Here is a 9,500-nt window from a genome sequence, read left to right as displayed (position 1 = left end):
GAGGCTTGTGTCCCCTTTCTATTGTTTTGTTTGCTTATTGTATATTCTGGCACCTGATTAATTTAATGTACAATACAAGAACGATGCAGGAGGAAAAAAGTTGTACATTTTGGACTGGATCTGACCACAGACCACAGAGCTAGGGTGGCACAAGAGATTCCCGGGACCAATGATCACACAGCGACACTGAATTCAGGAGAAAAGTCCCCTGGGCTGGTGAACAGCCCCTTTAAAGGACACAGGTTTCTTTCTAAATCCCGTTGAAAGTACAACACGCTGTACAGAGCTACTAGTCATTGTCACATTCCATCATAAGAAACTTCCATTGTTGCTAAGAGTGGGGGAGGGCTGTCTGCAGACAGTCAGATTTGGGTTGGCCCAAGCTATCCTCTGATTGGTTGCTGAGGTTACCAAGTCAGTTAGGCAGGTGATTGTTCGGTTTGTATACAGCAGTGATCCCCAACCAGTAGCTCGTGAGCAACATGTTGCTCTACAGCCCCTTGGATGTTGCTCTCAGTGGCCTCAAAGCAGGTGCATATTTTTTAATAAGTTTTTTGGTTTACAAGTTTTGGTTGTATAAAAACCAGGTGCACTGCCAAACAGAGCCTTAATATAGGTTGACAATCCACATAGGGGCTACCAAATGGCCAATCACAGCCCTTATTTGTAACCCCAAGAAAAATTTTCATGCTAGTGTTGCTCCCCAACTCCTTTTACTTCTAAATGTTGCTCATGGGTTCAAAAGGTTGGGGATCCCTGGTATACAGACTCGGTGTCCCAGCCCAGCACAGCTGATAAGAGAGGAAAGTGGTGGGCGGGCAGAAGACTTACCTGTGTGGTTGGTGGCACAGCTCCTGTAGCACTCACAGCTATGACAGACAGTGATCCCAAGACTCCCCAGGATCTCTCCGACTTTGTAAGTTTATTACTGCTGTTCTGCGTTGCTTTATCCTTTCCACACAGTGGATCCTCCCTTGGAATTCTGTTGCACTTGCACTGTCTGTCACGCAGAATGGAAACATGCATAAACAGATATTACTTTAATAGCACGTAGCATGGAGGTTCGTGTGAATATTATGGTTGCGGACCTATAATCTAATTGTAATAATAAGCTATGACTTTATAATTATAATAATATATGACAAAAGTGCTTTTAAAGAGACAGCAACACCTAATACGACTTCTATATCACACATTTTTATTTGTTTTTGGAAACCTAGCAGAAAGTTATCTTATCTGCTCATAAGAGCTTACCAATTAAAATGTGTATGTTCAAATGTATATAATTGGGGCGTGCTAGTGTCAGGGCAAATGCTCACCAACTCCAATTTTAAGGGAAAAGGCAGTTAATTTTGTAGAATAGTTAAACACATGTTGAATGGCATCTCATGCAAACAATACATGTAGGCATACAGAACATCAGAGGTTTATACTGACTTCTATTCACTGAAGCAATAACATTAAGAGCTCAAGTCTATCTGATAACCATCCAACTGGTTATACTGTGATCCTTACTTCTGACACGTTGGATCAAAACCCTTTAATCTGTTCTTATGACTTTCAGACCAGTCATGCACACCATGTGATCCAACTGCTCATACTGAAGCTTGGGTTCATACCTCTCAGTAGTATGTCCTGTCACATCCCCATTCCCCTTTATGAGTGATGCCAAAAGATGGGTGTGGCAAAAATACCCCCCCTCCCTCCTCTCCCCCCAGCCTAAGTGTTACCCTGGGCAAATGCCCCTCGGTGCAGATCACAGGCACCATCTTCTTATCTTCGGAAATCTTCAGAATGAGACCGAATGCACAGTTGGAGCGCGATGGTCTCATTCCTTAGATTACAGAAGCAGCTGAAGATGGCTCTGTGAACTCCAATGCCTGAATCTGCACTGAGGGGTAAGTAGAACGTATGGGGCATTTGCCCGGGGTAACACTTAGGCTGGAGGGAGGGGGTCTATGTAGGGTGGGTAGGGGTTTTTTAACGTTAGGATTGAACCAATCTCCCCAAATGCCTTCCTTGACTCTGCGCCGGGCCAAAATGAAAAAACGCCGGCGCTAATCACACACGCGGTTTGTTTTCAGAAGTCGCCCGAATTTGCCTCACGAGGAAACTTCGGGTGACTTCAGAAAAGCTGCGTGTGATTAGCGCCGGCATTTTTTCATTTTAGCTGGTGCAGAGTGAGGGAAGCTGTTTGGGGAGAATGGTAGCCGCAAAGACGAGGCGATTAGTCGCCAGGTGACCAAATCTCCCCAAAATGCCCAGTGTGGCCTTACCCTTAAAGGGGAAGGAAACCTCATCGGCGCTAACCCCCCTCCCCCCCTCCCGTGTATTGCCCCCCCTCCTTCCTCCCCCCTGGCCTACCCCTCCCGCTGGGCAAATGCCCATAACTTGTTACTTACCCTTCTGCGCAGGTCCAGTCCAGGGAGTTCACAGGCGACATCTTCTTCCACGCGATCTTCTTCCTCCTTTGAGGGGGGGGCAATACACGGGAGGGGGGGTGGGGGGTTAGCGCCGAGGAGGTTTCCTTCCCCTTTAAGGCTATAGACACACAGGCTGTTGCCACCAGTTGTTTTCAGCCTGCATATTTGGGCTGATTTCAGCCTGTGTGTGAGCGCACAGAGGCTGATCAGATTCAAATCAATGGAGCAGGGGCACTGAGCAGATCTGCTTAGTTGTGGGTAGGCAAAATATTTCCATGTTAGCCTTATACTGTTAAACAATATATATTGCACTATTCTTTGTTGGGAGAGTGTGACAACAGATTATTGACCAACAGAAATTTCAAGTTGGGTTGAGGTCAAAGTGTCATTTACACTAGCAGAGGTTTGTTTCCCATCTATGTTATTTTCATAGTTCATGAAAATTAAGCCAACACACAAGGGAATAAATTATATTTACAGAATAATTAAATATTCATTTAAAATGTCTTTCCATTCTAGGCAGATAACCTGCTGAAGAAACTTCAAGAGAAATTCCAAGTTCTGTCGGACCAATTAACACAGAGACATATCTTTTTGCATAAGTATAAATACAATACATTGGCATTCTTAAAGGGGTGGTTCACCTTTCAGTTAACTTTTAGTATGTCATAGAATGGTCAGGTCTAAGCAATTCTTCAGTTGGTCTTCATTATTTTTTTTTTTATAGTTTTCAAATGGGGATCGCTGACCCCAGCTAAAAAAACAAATGCTCTGTAATACTGCAAAATTATTGTTATGGGTACTTTTTATTACAAATATTTCTTTTCTGGTCCTCTCTTATTCATGTCTCTTATTCAAATCAGTGCATGGTTGGCTCTTAGCAACTGGTTTGCTTAAATAGTAATCTGGAAAGCTGTTGAATAAAAAAATCGTTCGATTTGAAGTCGAAGTAGTAGTCGAAGGTCCAAGTAGCCCATTCGATGGTCGAAGTAGCCAAAAAAACACTTCGAAATTCAAAGTTTTTTTAATTCGAATCCTTCACTCGAGCTTTGTAAATGTGCCCCTAAGTATTTGCCCAATGCTTTTACATTTACCTGTCTGATGCCCCATTTTCCTGTATGAGGGGCTGCCATATTTGTGCAGCAGGAGTCCGTTGGCATCAGAATCTCTAACTGACAGGCTTAGATGGGACAGTCAGGTTGGCAAAACAGTCAGGTATAGAAACTTCAACTAACAATAACTTAAAAAAACAAACCTCTTAGCAAAAAATGATCAACATGACCTATAGGTAACTTTTAATGCACATTCATATTTATTTTAAAATGTACTTTTTTAGTGTCAGTATCACTTTAAAAGAGAAGTTCACCATTCATTTAATTTTGAGGACAGAACTACAAAAGGACTTACCTGTTCCACAAAATCTTACCTGCGCAACTGCACATTTTAGTTCTGTGTAACAATTACAGTTATGAGAAAGAGAGGGAGAGATATGGGGCAAATTTTTTTTTTAAAAGTTTTTATTTTCAGGTTTTCAAAAGAAAATAGGTTAAGAGAGAGACAGAGAAAGAAAAGAAAGAAGAGCAAAGGTAAAGGGAGCAGGGCATTCTAACACATCTAGCAATCAGGAACAGCACAGTTTAACAATTCACATTTCTCAGCAGGTTATCTCTATAGGTCAGCCAAGAGCCCCAGATATTGTTAAATTTTTGCGGACAGCCGCGGGAAAGGTATGTCAGTTTTTGGTTTTGACAGTGAACCATTGACTAGGTTCAGCCAGAATGGCAGGGATGGAGGGGCAGTAGATTTCCAATTCAGAAGTATGGCTTTCTTTGCGAAGTAGAGAAGTTGGAGATAGCAGATTTTGGTGCAGTGGTCCAGATCCAGGTCTTCAAATATTCCCAGTAGGCAGAACAGTGGGGACAAAATACGAGGCAGGTCTAAGGCTTCCGAGGAATAAAGCATGTCTTTCCAGAATTTCTGAATAATTGGACAATGCCAGAATATGTGCATATATGAACCAACATCCCCCCCACACCTAAAGCAGACATCGGATGCATTAGGGAACATTTTGCCCAGCCTATAGGCAGTCAGATAGACCCTATTCAGGAATTTCATTTGAATGTACCGGTCCCTAGCAGGTATAGTTATCTCAGGGATCTGTCTTAAACTGTCCTCCCACATGTCATCAGTTAATTCAGGGATATCCCTTTTCCATTTACCTAGAACATTGACTAGTGGATCAGGGGAGGTCAACCAAAACAGTGCATATGAGCGGGACAAAGGTTTGTTTAGACCCTCTTTACGCAGATATTTTTCAAGAGTAGTGCCTGATACTTCTATCGGTCTCTCAGGGAATTGGGAACGAAAGGCGTGGGAAAGTTGGAGGTACCGGAAAAACATACTTTGGGGCAGGTTAAATTCATCCTTCAAAGCTTGGAACGATTTTAAGTCCCCCTCCACTACTATATCTTGCAATTGTTTGATACCACTAGCGGCCCATTGAGAGACATCAGGGATAGTGAGAAATTGAGGAAGATAGCTATTACCCCAGAGTGGCGCCCACTTGGACCATGTTGGTCGAGACCCGTGTGCCAGTTTAAGTGCTTTCTGGTATGCATCGAGCACTGTTCGCATGGGGGTCGTGGTGTTATGTCTTATAGAAGGTCCCCTATAAAGGAGGTTTGCTAGGACCTCTAATGAGCCCACTATGTTGGCTTCCAGTGTTGTAGCTGTGTTGTCCCGGCAGGGAACCAACCACCAATGCGAGTAGGTCAGCTGGCCTGCAAGGAAATACAGCTTTAAGTTGGGAAGGGCTAGTCCCCCTTTAGCGATGGGGGCTTGTAGAGTTCTAAAATTTAAACGGGGGCGATCTCCGGCCCATACAAGTCTCCTGATAAGCCGATCCACATATTTGAACCACTGGGATCTGGGTTTGATGGGGGAGTTGTGAAGGGCATATAAGAATTTGGGGAGGAATACCATTTTAAATAAGTTTATCCTTCCAGGGAGGGTAAGTGGTAATTGCGTCCATACGTCTATTTTGTTGGCCAATGCCTTGGTTATTGGGGACAAATTAGCCTCCTCAAAACCTTTGCAATCTTTCGTTATGGTGATCCCTAAGTATTTGAAGGATTGTACCACCCTGAGATGGCCAATGTTCGCAGCAAGTTCAACAGGGAGTGGATCTATGGGGAAAATCACAGACTTATCTCGGTTAACCTTTAAACCTGAGAACCTTCCAAATTTTTCAATTAGGTCTAAGGCAGCATCAAAGGCCCCTCTAGGATTGGCCAGATATAGTAACATGTCGTCTGCGTACAGGGAGACCTTTTCCTCAAGCCTACCTATTTGCAGCCCTAGTATGGTCGGGGAGTCCCTAATCTGTATTGCCAGCGGTTCTATTGCAAATGCAAAGAGCAGGGGTGAGAGGGGGCAACCTTGATATGGGGGCAAATTTACTAAAATGCAGATTTCCTTTCTTTTCAATGAATCATATTTTTTCTCTAAAAATGTGTGTTTTATTTTTTCTCTAAAAGATTTAAAAGATTTATTACATGTAAAAACCACAAAAAACTTCTTTTAATAAATTAAATAGAGTTAAATAGAGTTTAATCGTGGTTTAAAAAATTTATAACACCACCAAAATCCGACCTTTAATAAATAGGCCTACAAGTGTCAGAAAGCAGAAAATAAATTTGTGAAAAAAAAAGGGGGGGGCGGCATATTTTGTCAAAACATTTATCCCGGCGTCCCAAACAGAGACAGGATTTTTTTTGTTCTGATCAGTTGATAACTTTACATTTATTTCTGTCTATATCATAGTTAATGTTATGTTAAGTTCATGTTAAGTAATATCCAGTGAACTCCTACATGGACAAGAAGGTTTTTAGTTAAATATTACATTTTGGTTTTATTTTCTGAATTGTAACAAATGTCAATTCTTTTTTTTTCAGCACTGAAATGAAACTGTGGTGAAGAATCTGCTGTACATGTTATATATTATATTCAATATTATATATGTTAAATTAAGAGCGTATCTTGTAAACTATATTATAATGTAAGTTTAATTATCCAAAAATGAATGTGTTAAGCAATACATGGGGGGGTATTTTCATCAGTTTTAAATTGCTTTGGAATTTTTTTTTTCCTCCATGCTCTGCCAAAAAATAAAAACGTTGGAGTTGTTGTTTCTGCCAATTTAATTCTGGGAATTTTACATTATTTCAAATGGTGGTAAGTTGTTCCTACTGACATCACACATTCCTACAGTAACCTTTCTGGAAACAATGGGTAGCACCGTGGGTAACACAAGAAAACGGTGTGTTGTAGTATTCGGGAAGAGGCCCCCTGTGGGCAGACAAAATAATAAGAAACAAACACTCCCCCCTCCTACTCTTTAACTTCTGGTTGGCTAATGAGGATGGACCTTTTCCCTACATTGATCCAACCAACCCTCTTTTGGGCATGGCTTCCACATCCATAAAATGCCTACATTAATGTTCTTAATTTCTTTTCTCCACCAACCCTTTTGAGCTGCTTTATGACCCTTATTTGCCAGTGGTGTAAGTTTGGGGTGAAGTTTTTCAAACAAAAAGTTGAAATGACAGCAAAAACTTTTATTTCAGATGTATACTGCCCTTTCTTTATCACCAGCTTTATTACTACTGATATTTTTTTTTAGTGGTAAATACGTAGGTTAGAGTCACACAGAAGAGGCTTTAAAGGCCAAGTGAAGTTTTCCAAAATGTGACTGCTTTCAAGTAAGCCACAGTGACAATAATAGTTTAAATAGTCACAATTTTAAACAATTCCCATTAATAGCATGTACTGCTAAACTGCATAATAAATTATAGGGTGCACATTTTTTTCTTACAGAAACAAACTGCACAAATCCAAAGACTGAAATAAAATGAACACGGGTTGTAGGTAGCAATGCAGCAACTCAGGTTTATGAAATACAGTGGCGTAACTTCGGATGCCAGGGCCCCCCTGCAAAAAAAATTTCAGGGCCCCCTCTGCACAAAATAGTGGGATAATTTCATGTATAATATCCCCAGAGGTCATAGAAGACAGGTACAGTGTCAATTTCATATATAAATACCCCAGAACTACAGAAGGATGGTAAAGTGTCAATTTCACATATCTCTCTGTAAAGGCTATGAGCAAACTTAAGGGCTGTTACTGCAGAAGTAAGATCGTGCCCACTTTGAAATATATATATATATTATTTTAGCTCTTCCTATTAAACCTCTTCCTATAAATCTTATTGTTCTGAAAAAAAAGCCACTGATGCAATTTCATTTATAATGCCCATAAAACACTTAGTAGAATGAATGCAGTGACCATTTCATATAAAATACCCCCCAGAATTCATATAAAGATGTCACGGTAGCAATTCTATGTATACATACCCCCAGAACTCATAGCAGGATGACCTAGGGATTATTTCATGTATAAATACCCCCAGAATTTATAGCAGGATGGCACAGGGATTATTTAATGTATCAATACCCCCAGAATATATGCAGGATAACACAAAGGCTATTTCATGTATAAATACCCCAGAACTCATGTTTTTGCCATATCATCACACACCCACTTTTCCAAATCACTGACTTGTGACCTCTATTTTTCTGATTAAAAAAATCAAGCCTTTCATTTTGTGTCTCCTTTTCTACCCCATCTATATTATTTCCTTTTTATCATGTGCCTGCTGTTTTTTACTTGTATTAATGTAACCTTCTCAACACAGTCCCACACATTATATTATTATATATATATTATTTTTTTTTTATAGTTTTATAATTATTTGCCTTTTTCTTCTGACTCTTTCCAGCTTTCAAATGGGTGTCACTGACCCCATCTAAAAAGCAAATGCTCTGTAAGGCTATACATTTATTGTTATTGCCAAATTTTTGTTTTTTAGCTTTCTAGTAAGGTACTCTCCTATTCATATTCCAGTCTCTTATTTAAATCAGTGCATGGTTGCTAGGGGAATTTGGATCCTAGCAATCAGATTGCTGAAATTGCAAACTGGAGAGCTGCTGAATAAAAAGATAAGTAACTCAAAAACCTTAAATAACAAAAAATGAAAACCAATTGCAAATTGTCTCAGAATATCTCTCTCTACCTCATATTAACAGTTAACTCAAAGGTGAACAACCCGTTTAACTTTTTATGGAGATGGTTTTTATTTTTCTCACCTACTATGTAGGTGAGAAACAAAAGTTAGTTTGATGGTTTGTGCATGCTGATACAGATATAAAAATATTTAATCAGGGATTATTTAATCAGGAATGTGTGGGATTAATAATGGGCACTTCTGGTCTATCCTGATGTAGTGGAAAGCTTGTGATGTTTCTAATTGTGATCAGTATGGAACATAGATCAAAAACATGTGGCAGATTTTAAGTTAATATGTTTAGAAAAACCAAAGCACTTGCTGAACTAGAACTCGCCAACCCCCCCCAACAGTCCAGATTGTGGCTGGTACCTGGGCAGCAATAAAAAGTGTCAGCGACCCCTCTCTCCAGCTCCCTTCCCCTGTCTACAGCCTTAACCTCCCACCCCCTATTTGCCTACTGAGCAGAACTTCTCAGGACCTCACATGCTGACCTGATATATTATGGTGCAGAGCTGCAGGCGGTTATCTCTCGCTCCCTGAGACGAGTCACGTGGCCGTGAAAACTCCAACAACTTTATTCACTGCACAGTCCAGCCAAGCTGCGGGGGAGGGGGCGTGCAGTCACTGCCGTGAAGCAGCAACACTCAGCAGCAGATTCTCTACGAAGAGAAAGCTGCCTAATACATAATTTACTCTCCGGGCCCCATTGGACCAGGTGGACCGTAGCCTAGGGCGCCTTGTGGGTAATCCGGCACGGCGGCACTACTGAGGAAGCAGGCCCTGCCGGGCCCCCTGTACCCCCGGGCCCCCCGCAACTGCGGGGTCTGCTTCCTCGGTAGTTACGCCACTGATGAAATATACTACTGTACAAGGGATTTACTATTAAAATAAAATAATCATGATGTGCTTGTTCCTAGTATAAAAAGAAAATATACATTAAAATGTGTATGAGC

At 41.0% G+C, this 9,500-nt stretch overlaps 1 long non-coding RNA gene across 1 annotated transcript; it reads left to right on the top strand.

Annotated features, from left to right (window-relative positions):
* The first annotated feature begins 1,024 nt into the window (after positions 1 to 1,024).
* On the top strand, positions 1,025 to 6,548 carry LOC108719163. The gene is made up of 3 exons (XR_005961952.1): positions 1,025 to 1,061; positions 2,943 to 3,025; positions 6,377 to 6,548. It is a non-coding gene; the product is annotated as an uncharacterized LOC108719163 (long non-coding RNA).
* The last annotated feature ends 2,952 nt before the right edge of the window (positions 6,549 to 9,500 follow it).

Source organism: Xenopus laevis, chromosome 6L (assembly GCF_017654675.1).
Source record: "Xenopus laevis strain J_2021 chromosome 6L, Xenopus_laevis_v10.1, whole genome shotgun sequence".
NCBI classification, from domain to species: Eukaryota; Metazoa; Chordata; class Amphibia; order Anura; family Pipidae; genus Xenopus; species Xenopus laevis.
Note: the sequence above shows the minus strand (reverse complement) of the source record. Positions and strands in the feature narration are given on the sequence as shown.